Genomic DNA, 14,296 nt, shown 5'->3' with positions numbered 1-14,296 from the left:
AAGACTCCGCGCAACTTAGGTCCTCAGCTGTTGTGTCTTATCAGATACACTTTTATATTAGATGGCAGGAGGATGCAGCAACGTTCAGAAAGTATTCAGGGTCTGGAACAAAAAATATTGCACACTATTTCAGATATTTACATGGTTCTTCTTTTCTCCGCGCTTCCAGATAGCAACATCATAGAATATAGAATACTTTCCACTTGCACCCAAGGGTGTGGCTGTCAATAAAGTGAGAGAATCATGAGGTCTCACGTTCAAATCCCAGCGGAGGCAAGAAACACCATATGATTTCTTCCCCTCTACCTAAGTCTTGATGGGTAGAGTTACCCGCTACCTGTGTTGGCGGTAGCAAGTACTCGATGGAATAGTCGAGTTGCGCGCAAGCTGGCTCGGACACCACCGTTATTAAAACAAAAAAGAAAGGAATAATTTCCACTACAACAAATGTGATCAGGATATCCACATCCACAGGTTGGTTGCATATACTATAGGTACCATTTCAATTAAATGGCTAAGCATATGATGGCTACGGAAAAACACATTTATCTACGGGAGAACATAATTCCTGCAAATGCAATTTCAAATCTCAGTGGAGGCAAAAGAAGTCAGCGAATATTTCATCTGACTAAGCATTAGCAGACAGAATTGGGGATTCAGGATTTAAACTCTACGGATTCGACCTTTAAGGTTTTTAGTATTGAACCTATTAAAATTTTAAAATTATGGGCTTCACCCCTACTATTTGTTGCAATCTTATTAAATTTTTAGACAAATTAATACTCCGCGTCGTATAAGGTTGCATCTGCCCCTGCAGGAGGTAGCAGCCTGCTGCTAGCAGGTACTAGTAAGAAGTGAGTGCAAGCTGATCCCTATTATTTAAAACAAAAAACAAAACAAAAAAAAACAGAAGAAGATGCAGTTTAATAGATATATGATCAGTTACCTTCCTCTCAAAAAGTTGGGAAAATGAGCAACCAAAAATTCATTGAAACCCTTTGCAGCTCCTATTTCAGATATATAGAATTCCAATCGGATCAAATTAAATTGTGTGCATTCCAATAGTCTTACAAAATCCCAAGACAGAGGTACACATTCCTGCTGGGATCATTCAAATGCGTCAAACAGAAAGATATATGGTCATAGAGATATAGGTATGATAGACCAATGGAAGAAGTGGGAAACAGAAAAAGAAAATAGTTTGATCAGAAGTCAATAAAGAAAAACTTTTAGGTCTGCTTGGCACGAGTAATAAGAATAAAAAAATTTATCGGGTTATATTTGAGTTTATTTTAAGATTTTATTGAGATAAAATTGTGGTATAATTTTTTGAGACTACCAAAAAAATTATATCACAATTTTATCTCAATAAAATCTTAATTAATTAATCTCAAAATTAATTATTTTAAAATTATAATGTTATTTTACTCTTGTGAAAAAGTAGAATAACTAATCCCTTGTCTTGGATAACTTGTTTCCAACCAAAGGATCCTTGAGCGGAAAAGAACTGACAGAAAGGCAGGCAGGGTCTCTAATTCTTCGTTGAATTTCTTTCTCTTTTTCGTTACGCCTTTCTCAACATTCTATTTGTTGAGCGCTTCTGGGTCCCACGCTCTTATTTCTGTTAAGAAGATATGATGCATATAATAAAACACATTGATAATTTGACAGTCACCCCCACTTAATACCTTATTACTCTACCCGTTTGGCCATGAGAATTATTTCCTTTTTTTTCTTGGAACTTCTTTTCACTTTTCTAAAAAGTTAATGTTTAGTCGTAAAAATTTTAAATATAACTTGAAGTTATATTTAAAATTTAAAAATGTTGTACTTGAAATTTGAAATACAACCAAAATCTTGTTTTTCACTTTTTTCATTTTCTGTTTTGGACCGTTACTTTTATTTTTCTGTTTTCAATTTTTATCCTAAAATTTTTTATTTTTATAAAAAGGATCCTCAAAGTGTTTATTTTTACAGCTACTTGGTTTAGTTCTTGTTGGGTTTTGTATGGAGTACAAGTGCAAGGGATTGATGGGACAGTGTTTACGCACTGGTTATATTTAATAATTGCTTTGGGTGATTTTGCTAGTTTTTAGAAATTAGGAGTAAAAATCATATTTCATGTGTTTTAGAAAAAGTACATTTCAACAACCAAATATTATTTGCAAAAACTACAGCCAAACACAACTTCTACTCCAACTCCAACTACAACTTTAAAAATTCCAAAAAAAAAAAGTGAAATTATTTTTGGTTTCTATGGACATTGCCTACTAAGTAGTTTCTCTGCACAGTACGTTGCACCTGTATTCTTAGTTTTGTAGTGTCATAAAATAATATTAATATAATTAAAATAAATTCTTGGGTAAATAATTATAAATTATAAAGTATAATTCTATGTGAATACTCAATGCGGATCGTCATATAGTAGCTTATTTGTCGTAGGTCAAAATGACTGGATCTCGTCTGGCCCTATAGGAACTATCATTCACAAGTTTAAATTTGGGGAGAAAATAACATTTCTTTAGTATTTCTTTTCTAGTTCGATCACTGTTATAATTTGTAGTTGTACGAAATCAGGTGAGTTGGTATAATCTTTCCTCGGTTGGTTAAAATTTATTTTTTGGTAGCATTATGTGTTGTTGGTGGTGGTGGTGATGGTGGTGTATGTATGTGTGTATTGTTAATATTTTATTGAAAATAAAACTCAACGCAGCAAGTAATGTTCGAACATTAACAATGTTTCTAATATGTCAAATATTTAGTTGATTGTTTCCTTATTTTTTGTTATTTTAACAACACACTTTAAAGCTGAATATGGTCAACATTGACTATAGTTGCAAATTTTTATGTCTTAAAATTTCTCCCTTGTTTTTAAGCTAACCTCGGAAACTTCATCATCAAGTCCACTCGCAAACCCTGATAAGGGATTAGTTAACTATATTTTCGGAAAAAACTCTCTAGAGAAACCCTAACCTAGCTGAAACCCTAATATTTTTTCTTCCCTTTTCAGGCCACCATGGCCGCCACGGCCACTGGACAGCCTCCACCGAAGGGTGTCCAGCCATCATTGTCACCTTCACACTTGATAACACAACCCATGTAACCCCAATCGATATCGTATGCGCATGTAGTAAAACCAACAGAAACAAATATCTCTTTTCCTTCATTATCACAAAAAAAGATTACGCACTTGCATGGAGAGCCTAGATTTCTATGGGATGAGCGGGAAATTGAGCAAATGATTTCACGTGAAAACTTGCAATATGCAATCGTAGGAAAGTTCTCTTATGGCTGGCCAGACATAAAAGAATTGCGTAAACTTATTCCAAAACAATGTGAATTGAAAGGCGACTGTTCTATTAGTTTGTTAAGGAATAGGTACGTTTTGCTTCGTCCAACTCTTGTGGAAGACTACGTGAGTTTATTGTCAATGCTTGCTTTCTACATTAATCATTAGATTTGGTGGTATCCGATAAGAACCCTTAAGTGGGATCCATGGTTTGATCCAGATGCAATTCGATGGATTTCCTTTCCATACTTGCCTCATAATTTCTTTGTCAAGGAAGTTGTGTTCACACTAGCATCAGCAGTAGGTAAGCCTTTTCAAGTTTGATATGGCTACTAAGAATCAAACCAGGCCAAGTTGTGCAAGAGTTAAGGTGGAAGTTGACTTGCTTAGTGATTTTCCACAAAGGGTAAACATAGGCATAAAGAAAAAAGGATTTGTTACGACCCAACCAGAGGGCCATGACGGGCACCCGGTGTTACACCTTAGAAAATTTCGCGTTATTAAGACTGTGGACGGCTTAGTATGAGCTCAAGGGAGAGCAGAGTTACACAAGGATTATGGATGAAGATTATGTTATCTGAGCATAAGAACATATATATGACATTTGGAGAGTGTATGGAGTAAATCGGTTAACATGATCACTCGATGATAGCCCTCGAAACCATGAGTTAAGGTGGGTCGCACATGTCAGGATTTTGTAAAGGATATATTATAAGTGATACAAGTAGTACATGGAAAGTTGAGCAAGTCCTAAGAAGGACCCATAAGCCAAATATGGACATAAGCCCTCCAAAAGGACGATTTAAGGAAACGTTTTCGGATGAGTTGACTTGGAGGGGCAAAAACGGCATTATAAGTTTGGAATTTGGAAAAACATCAAGAATAAAAGTTGTAGATAATTGAAAGAGGTTTCCAACCATAGGTCGTGGGCCCTCACATGATGTCAGAATCAAGAGTTATGGCCATTTTAAGAGCAGGACCGTAAGCTGCCAAATGGCTCCGCGGGCCCCACGTGAGAAGGTCGGTGAAACCGACCTAGGAGGGGTATAAATACCCCCATAAACCCTATTTTTTCAGCATAATAACATTCCAAAGGGTCCTAGAAAATTCTCTACACCTCCCCCGAAGCATTATAGTCCGATAAATCAAGAATTTGACAAGATTACGCCAAACTAGTCGTGAAAGATGATTGTTCTTGCTTCTACTTAAGCTTGGTGTTGGAAAAGGTTGATGTGGCTGAGTTTTTTTCAAGTATAAGGTATGTTATTTATCCCATCTTTTATGTTGAGTTTATTTGAAGGTCTAGCAAACCTTAAAAATGAAACTAGTTATGGAGAAAAGGTCATAGAGTGTTGTATTTTAGTTGTTGTGTTTATGGGCTATTTTGAACGTGTTGTGGCCATGTGGATGGACTGATTTGTGCATACAAAAACGGTATCTAACATTGTTGGTGTGTTGATGAGATTATACTCCTTGATTGGGATGGAAGAAAGTACATATTGATGTTGTATGTTGAAAAACGTCGTGTGGGATGTTTATGGAATATGTTGGTATGAATAATAGTGTTGTTGATGTTGGTATTATTGTTGTTGTTGATTGGTTGCTGAATTGTAATTTTGGGCTAGGCATATAAACAGGGGAGATGCTGCCCGATTTTCGGCAGAATATAGAATAGTTTGATTTGAAATTTGGGACAAGTGTGCAATAAAGAGTCTAACGTTAGTATAAAACCTCTTAAATGTAGACTTACGAGCTTGGACGCATAAGCGTAGCCAATAAGAGGTTGAACAGGTATGTAAAGCTTACCCTTTCTTTCTTTTGGCATGTCTTAGAGGTAAGTAAGATATGATATGATACGAGCCTTGGGGTAACTCTATTCTTACGATCCGAGCATGTCTATGATTCTTATTCACTTCTTGATGTTAGCATTCCTAATATAGTCGAGCTACAGTCCTTATGTCTTTTGTATGATTGGATAGTGAATGTTGCATAAAAAGTTTTTGTTCCTAAAGGATTCTATGTCGAATAAAGTCTGTAACTTTCATAGACGGGCTCGGATCGCTTCGATACGTTCGTAGAGGGTCCTAATGCGAATAAAGTCCGTAACTTTCATAGGCGGGCTCGGATTGGTTTGATACATGTCTACGATCCCTCAAATTTCTCTTTAATGCAGTCCTAATGGTATTTAGAACGGATTTAACATGACTATCGTTCGATACTCGAGCGTTGACTGTCTACCTATCTATTGAGTCTTAAAAGTTGATTTTTATGCATATGGTTTCTCACTACTCGCTCGTGCGAGTGTTATTACTTCTTTCACCGAGTCCGGGCCGGGGACACGCATTCGTGCGCAACTCCCGACACGTTATTCACCGAGTCCCTTACTAGAGGGCGTATATGGACACGTATATATATATATATATATATATATGTATATGATGATATGATGATATGGGGATGGCGGCCGGGATGGCATATGATGACTTCATTCACCGAGTCCCTCACTGTGAGGGCGGGACACGTTATATGTACATGTATATGATGATTTTACTTATCGAGTCCTCACGGAGGGCCGGGACACGTTTATACATGCATATGTACATGACGATTATTTATTTATGTTTCAAAGGCAAAAGCCTTATGATTTTACGTACTCCTTATTCGGTATGATCCCATTTCTTGTATTTCATGTTTTACATGCTCGGTACATATTCCGCATCGACCCCTTTTCTTCGGGGGCTGCGTTTCGTACCATGCGGGTGTATACGAGATGAGTATAAGATGTTCCGGTGGATTGGCGAGCTCCATTTCTTCTGAGTGCTACCGAGTCGGAAGTATCTATGTTATGGTATCTTGATTTATGTTAGAGACTTTGCAGACAGTCACGTATATATAATGTCGATCTTCGTAAGCGGCCGTAAGTCGATGTGTCATTATGCATTATGTTACGATTTCATATGATTCTGATTTTACTTGATTTGAGAAAGACGAAAAGCATGTTGTTCTTTGAAAAGCTTCCATTATGCATTTATTTCATGATTTAAGAGTCCGAAAGAAGAATATGAATATCACGAGGATCAGCGGGTTCGCTCGGCCCTAAGTAAGGGTCGGGTGCCCATCATGCCCCATCAAGTAGGGGTATGACAAAGTGGTATCAGAGCAGTTCGTCCTAGGAGGCTACGGGGCATCTAGGGTGGTTACTCTTCTTTCACATCTAAGATCATGCCATAGAGCCAAGTCATAGGGAATGAGATTCCTTATACTAACCTTTGGTTTCAGCAGAAGAATGGCATCGACAGAAGAAAGTGACTAGCGATATTGGAAGTTATAAAGCACGCAGGTAAGCAAAGGTATGAAAGATATATGTCGGGTAAGATATTGAAGTACGATTGAAATACAAGTTGAAGATTAAAAGAGAAAGTAAACAAGAAAGTGTAACAGGTGCAGTTTGAGTTGGGCATACGAGGTATGTTCATCATTTTAAATCTTGTTGTTGATATTGGGAGCCTGATATGATATATATATATATATATATATATATATATATATATATATATATATGTTGGCCTACGAGGCATTGTTACGTGCGGAGCAGTTTTGAGATAGTAACAATTACAAGAGAAACTCTTTTAAAATTTTCCTAAGTAAAGAGAATGAGATATAGGTTTGTAATATGTCTTGAAAGGTCATGCCAATAGTAATGATAAGATTTGACTAAGCTACGAGTACGGCCAGAGCATCGCGAAGAAGTTAATTCTTTGAATTGATAAGCAGGGATGAATTATGACGAGGTTATAGTTACAAGAAGTAATAGTATGATTAAGACAAGAGTACAGAGGAGAAGAATTGTGACGGATATGAATGTATTGATAAGACAGCTTGTGAGATATTAAGGATAAAGTGGACCAGAAAGGGTAAAGGGTTAAGAGGTGTTATATTATAGGATTGATTACGAATAAGGTATAATGTGAATATAATGGAGATTGTTATGAAAGTAAGTAAAGCCGAGTGAGAAGGTAGCCAAAGCTATGGTGTGATCTATGTAGCTAGAGTATAAAGGCAAGTGTGAAACGGAAAGCGAGCTATAGAACGAATAAGGAAGGCTTATCAAGTTACAGAGGGGAAGTTCGGAATAAGGGTTATATAATAACGGAAATGATAGCGAGTGTAAGAAAAGAAAGGGTAATTGGAAGAAGGAAATGGGAAGAAAGCGAGATAACAGTGTAGTAATAGATCATGACATGTGTAGCCAAGGATACGAGTACTATAAGTGACGGGTGTTATATCCCGTATTTTGTACATTGGGATATTCCGAGCTAATTGCGGAAAGTGAACGACAAGGCTATTTTTCGACTTGGTTTTATGGTACAAGTCGTTTATAATTTTATTGGATGGAAATATGGAGGAAAACTAGTGGCTAAAAGTTGGAAAAATTATTTCATGGAATGGCCAAATGGCCATGTGGCCGTGTGGAGTATGTGGGACCCACCCTTGGTTGGCCAAATTTGACTAGTTCAACCTATGAAGGGTGTATGTGATTACTTTACAATTGTAGGGGCTAGAAGTGAAAAAAATATTTCTTGAGGGGGTCTAGGTGGCCGGCCAAGAGTATGTGGGCCATAGGCCACATGTATTAATTATATATGGTAGTATAAGATGATAATTAAATCATCTTCATCATCATTTTCACTCAAGAAAGTTCAAGAAATATGGAGAAAGAAGGAGAAAGGTAATCGGCCATGGGCTGGCCGAAACTGCCTCCAAATTATTGATCATGAAAAATTCTTTTCTTCTAGCTTTTCTACTAATTGGAAGGTCCTCGTTAACGTGGAGTAGTTGTTGGAGCAAGAAAACCGCTCGTTGTTGCCATGTACAAGCCTAGCCGAGTGAAGAAGTGGGGTGAAGAAGGTAAGGTTCAATATTCATTTTCATATGCTATGCATGATTTGTGTATGTTGTGGAGTGTGGAAATGAATGGAATTCACAAATTATGGTGTGTTGTCTTGCCGTATATATATGTAGTGTTGTGTAGGAATGATGAGTTAAGTTTATTTGGTATTGTAGTTGTTGTTGTTATGAATTATGTGGTGAAAATGAAGGTTTGATGACTCAAATTGAAGTTGTAGTTGTTTGTGGGCTGATTTAGAACCTAAAGTGATTCTAATATAGTTTCTTGCATTTATAAGAATAATGTTGTTAAAGTGTGGGTTGTTGGTGTGGTTTGTGAGTTTTGGAAGAAAGAACCGTGTTAAAGTTGTTCATGTTGAGTTGGGAAGGTTTCGGGTTCCATGGTGCATTGGTTGGATGAATTGAATATTTTGCGGATTGTTTGAAATGTTCTTGAATCTTGTTTGGATGGTTCCGGATTGATACTTGAACATGTGATCGTCGATGTTGGTTTGAATATATGTAGTTAAATTGAATATAAATGAAGTTGTCGAAGTATGTAGAAAGGAATTACTAATGTTAGAATGCGTTTTGAATTGATTATTGATGTTGCTTATATGATTGTTGGTATTGTTGTTGATGAATTGGGCCGAGTTGAATTCTCGGGGCATTGAATTTACGATGGGGGGAAGTCTTTACCAATTTACGTAAATAAAGTGTTGGCTTAGAATTGGATTTCTAAGTGCCTATGTCTAATGTTTGGTGTGATGACATTATTGTAGATCTTGGAAGGTCGAGACTTAAATTTGGATTAGCTTAGGAAGCGGGCGAGGTATGTAAAGCTTAACCCTTCTTTCTTTTGGCATGTCCTAGTTGTAAGTAGGCTATGATACTAGCCTCGGGGTAACTCTATTCTTGCGATCCGGGTATGTCTACGATTCTTACTCACTTCTTGATGTCCGCACTCTTAATGTAATTGAGTTATGGTCTTTATGTCTTTTGTATGTTTGGATTTCAATTTGCAAAAAAGGAATTTTTGATCTTAAAGGATTCTATGTCCAAAAGTGTTCCTAACTTTCGTAGACAGAACCGGATCGCCTCGATATGCTCGTAGGAGATTCTGTAGCGTATTATGACTATACCTTCCATAGGCGGGCTCGAATTGGGTTGACGCTCGTCCGTGGGTCCCGCGACTTTCCTTTGTATAGTTCTATGCTTTTTGAAAGAACTTAATATGGCTATCATCCGACCCCGAGTATGGTTACTTATTTATCTATTGAGTCTGAAATGGGAATTTTTATGCATATGATGTTGATACGTAACTATGATTTCTAGAGTTCTATTTGATATGTTCCCGAGTGACATTCGGAAAAAACCTGATTCGACTATTGTCTTGGCTAATAAATGATAGTTCGTTTTGATTATTCTATTGGTGTCACGACCCAACCCCGTAGGCCATGACTAGTGCCCGAGCTGGGCACTCAAACACATTCATTAACCCGATTCACAAACAGATAGCTTACGCGTGTACAAATATCAGGCGCTGCCTCAAATGCAAACATATATATATCAGAAGCCGGGAGGGCTATCAAATGGCACGTCGGCCCAAAACATATACAAAAGCAAGCCGACAAGGCTGCTACGGCGAATAGGATCGCCCAGAACATATAACATACAAACACACCTGTACAGGGTAGGCCTAACCCACATATATGTCTACAGACCTCTAAACAGACCAACAGAATCATATGACGGGACAGGGCCCCCGCCGTACCCCCCCGAACAAACAAATACGTGTGCCACGAACGAATATGTACCAAAAGGTGGGCTCGGAACAAGGAGCACTCCCAAGACCGCGGATGAAAATCCTAAGCCGCGGATCACCAAAATCTGTGCTCTGTGCGGGCATGAAACGCGCCCCCCGAAGAAAAGGGGGTCGGTACGAAATATGTACCGAGCATGTAAAGCGTGGAATACCATAAACAAATCATACCGAAACGAGGAGGACGGAGAAGTAGCATAATAACCCAGAAAATCATAACACTTGCCTTTGAAACATAAATCATACGTATCAATTTCATACTCAGCTCGTCATGGGACTGGGAAACAAGATCAGAAAATCATCTCGTACATATGCATAGACATAACGTGCCCCGACCCTTTAATGAGGGACGCGGTAAGTAAAATCATCAGATACATATATGTATAACGTGCCCCGGCCCTTTAATGAGGGACGCGGTGAGTAAAATAATCATATCATATACATATAACGTGCCCCGGCCCTCTAGTGAGGGGCGCGGTGAATGAAGTCATCATATGCCATCACGGCCACCTCCCCGTATCATCATATCATAATCATATCATATAACATGCCCCTCTCTAGTGAGGGGCGCGGTGAATCATCTTTTGTAGAATCGTGCACGAATACATGCCCTAGCCCGGGACGCAGTGAAAGAGATCATAATAGCTCGCACGAGCAGAGTAGTGAGGAATCACATACACAAATCCTCATCACAGAGTCAACAACATAACCAAACGAAACCTCATTTAAAAGCCAAATAACAATCAAGTCAAGTTCCTTCGGAAAATCATTCGAGAACACATCAAGCATCACTTTAGAAATTGTAGGTACGTGTCAAGATCATATGACATACTTGTGGGAATCAAAAAACATAGTCGTCATTTCAAACTTAATAAAATAGTCTAGCGAACTACTATTTCCCAAAACCAAGACAATAGTCAAATCGAATTTTCTTTGGAATACTACTCGGGAACATATTAATCCGAACTTCCGAAACCACAGCTATTCATCAAATCATATACATAAGATCATTATCATAATCTCAAAAGGTAAGTAAAATGATCGTACTTGCAATCGGGATCATAGTCGTATCATATTCTTTCAAAAGTCGTCAGAAGTGCATAAGAAAAAGTCGTGGGACCCACGGACGGGCGTCGACCCGAGCCGGGCCCGCCTATGGAAAACATAACCTTCATACATCATGGAATCATTTTTGAGCATATCGAAGTGATCCGGTTCTGTCTGTGAAAGTTACGGACTTTCGTAGTTTGCGGAATCATTTAGGAACAAAATTCTTTTAAAAACCAACTTTTTATGCAACTTTTTAAACTTAGTCATACAAAAGACATACGGGCCAATATTTTACCATATCAAACATACGAAGACTAAAGAACAAATAAGAATCACAGACATGGTCGGATCGCGAGAGTAGAATTTCCTCGAGGCTCGTATCATAACCTACTTACGACTAAGGCATGCCAAAAGAAGGAAGGGTTGCGCACATACCTCAAACGCTTCAAAGCTACTCCAAACTCAAGCTAATCACGACCTACGCCTCGGGCTCCCCAAGGTCTACAAACAAGTCATAATATGCCAAATATTAGCTATAGACATTTTAGGCGTTTTAATTCATTTGTAGCCCTTAATTCTACGAGAAATTTGAAGCAAGATTTCCAGAATAAATAGGCCACCAGAAATTTAACTCGGCCAAAATCAACAACAACCACAACAACAACCACGGCAACATCAATAATCAATCCGAAATGCAATATAACATTAGTAACTCTCTTTAACATCATTCGACAACATTCGATACTTTCGATTCAACGACACATTTAAGCCAACATCAACGCTTATACATTCAATTACCAACCCGAATCATACTAACATCATTTAAGAACATTTCAAACAATTCATACAATATTTCAACAATCCAACAAGGCTCAATTTGCCCAAAAACTGTCCCAAATCCAAGAGCCTCACTATACCCATTCCTCACTTCCAAATCATGATTTACCAACAATTTATACTCAACAATGCCATTCTCTTAAACATAAAAATTACATTAAATACACATGATTCTCCAATTCAGCCCATACAATTACAACATCAATTTTGAGTCATTAAAAGCTCATTTCCAACATAGAATTCATAACGACGACGACTAAAACATTAATCGATATTAACCCATTCTTTGTCATATACCATGATCATTTTCGGCCAACACACAACATATATACATATGGATAATTCTCATTTATTTCTTCACACTACAACCATCAACATACTATATAGAACTTAATTCATCACTTAAACATAACACAACACACACACACTTCACACGCCCAACCCTCATACACATGCCTCGATTAAACCTATATTTCATGAATTTCCTTCATTTTAGCATACTACAACATACATACAACCTTTATAACATCTAAACATAATCAAATCTTACCTTTCCTCTTCAATTCCACAAGAGGCTAGGGTTTGCGATAACGAAAACTAGCGGGTTGATCGCTCCATTGACAACTTCCACGCTCTTGGGGACTTCAAAAAATAGTGGGTTAGCATCAACAAAATAATTTTGGGTGACTTGAATGGAAGTTGGTTTTCCACCCTTCTTGGCCGAGAGAGTTGTTGTTGTTGGTTCTTGACTTCTTGAAAATTTTCTAAGTGTTGGGAATGAATTAGATGACTTAGAAGTCATCTTTGTATATAGCAAGACTTGTACATGTGTCCACTTGCCCACACAGTGTTGTTCCAATTAAAATTGAACACAAGTGTGTGGGCCATTTCCAATAATTCACACGGCCAAGGGCCAAATTGCATGATTTTCAAGTTTCCATTTATATCACTTTTGGTCCCAAATTTTCCTAAGTGTCCCATGCAAACAAATTCATGAACAACTTATGTCTCAAAGTAAAATCGAAGGTCAAAAGTCCTGACTTTGTATCCCGGAATAGTTTTGTCCTTAACTTATCATAATAAATCCGGATTGTTCCAATGCATAAAATACGGGATATAACAATTGGGTCTTTGTAAATGTTTTGCATTACATATGGTCTTCCACGATTCTGCTTGTGCACACTATTGTTACTTCCTTCGCCGAGTCCCGGGCCGGTATGTTATCGTGCGCACTATGCTATATTCCGAAGTATGATGAGTTTTTCGAAGTATGATGTGTTACGAAGTATGATGTGATACGGAGTATGATGTGTTCGAAGATATGCAACATTCCGAAGTATGATGAGTTATGGCGCCCGAGACAGGAGGGGCGACCATGTTAAGTCATCGGGTCCCGTTACGGACCATATGTGGTATGTGATATGATAATATGATGGCATATGATCTTATTTAAGTCCTCGCTAGAGGGCGGGACACGATATGTGTGCGTATGATATCGATATTGACGTCGTGATTTATGTTTTCGAGGTGAGCATTTTGACATTACGATTATTATACTTATTTTCGTACTACTTATGCACGATACTGTATTTCGGATACAAACCACTTGATAATTAAGTTCTTTGTGCTTACTTTACGTACTCACTACATGGATTTATGACCTCGTTTTGTATGTTCGTGCTTTACATACTCGGTACATATTAAAATGACCCCTTTCTTCGAGTGCGTTTCATGCCGCGCGGTACGGATACTTATTTGGATGGTCCACCGACTTAGGATTCATTCGAGGTGTCTTGGAGCGCTCGTGTTCCGGGAGCCTATGTTTTGGTACGGACTCTTCCGATGCATATGTATATGGCTATTCATGGGTACGGCGGGGCCTTTGTCCGTCATATGTAATTATTGTTCTTGAGGTACGTAGACATGTACGAGTGGGTTGTGGGTAGTCCTTTATTCGGTGTGTACGTATGATTTGTGATGGACGTCCCCGTATTATGATAGCCTTAGGAACATGTCCGTTATGTATATGTGTATACGTGACAGCCTTGGGGCGACGTTTTATTTTTCTGTATGTATAAGATCTGATTATGCTAACTACGGTCTGACGTTTGATCTCCGTATAGGTATAAGTTATTTGCGTCTTTGTTTACATTTGTAATGTGTGTGTGCGGGTGCCGGCTCGGGCCGTAGTCACGGCTACGGGGGTGGGCGGTGAACAGTGGTATCGAAGCGGTTCGTCTCGGAATGTCTACGACCGTATCCAGAGTAGAGTCTTGTTTATGGTGTGAAGCGGCCACACTTATAAACGAGGGAGGGCCTTTGACGGGGCATTTAGGAATCAGTGACCCTTTTTCTGTCTTAGATCGTGCGATAGAGCCAAGTCATAGGAAATGAGATTCTCCGAACTAATT

At 38.3% G+C, this 14,296-nt stretch overlaps 1 protein-coding gene across 7 annotated transcripts in view; it reads right to left on the bottom strand.

Moving 5' to 3' along the window:
• The window catches only part of LOC132050263 (guanylyl cyclase 1-like), a 38,553-nt gene extending 36,947 nt beyond the window's left edge, over positions 1 to 1,606 (bottom strand). For 2 of the 7 annotated variants that reach the window (XM_059441431.1, XM_059441433.1), the window contains exon 1: positions 947 to 1,250. The gene's annotated coding sequence lies outside the window, so the exon portion shown is untranslated. Of the gene's footprint in view, positions 1 to 946; positions 1,252 to 1,512 lie in introns of those variants that run through there. The other 5 variants (XM_059441428.1, XM_059441430.1, XM_059441429.1 and 2 more) reach the window with 4 other exon arrangements.
• Between the last annotated feature and the right edge of the window lie 12,690 nt (positions 1,607 to 14,296).

Source organism: Lycium ferocissimum, chromosome 3, assembly GCF_029784015.1.
Source record: "Lycium ferocissimum isolate CSIRO_LF1 chromosome 3, AGI_CSIRO_Lferr_CH_V1, whole genome shotgun sequence".
Classification (NCBI taxonomy): domain Eukaryota; kingdom Viridiplantae; phylum Streptophyta; class Magnoliopsida; order Solanales; family Solanaceae; genus Lycium; species Lycium ferocissimum.
This window is presented reverse-complemented; position numbering and strand designations above follow the sequence as displayed.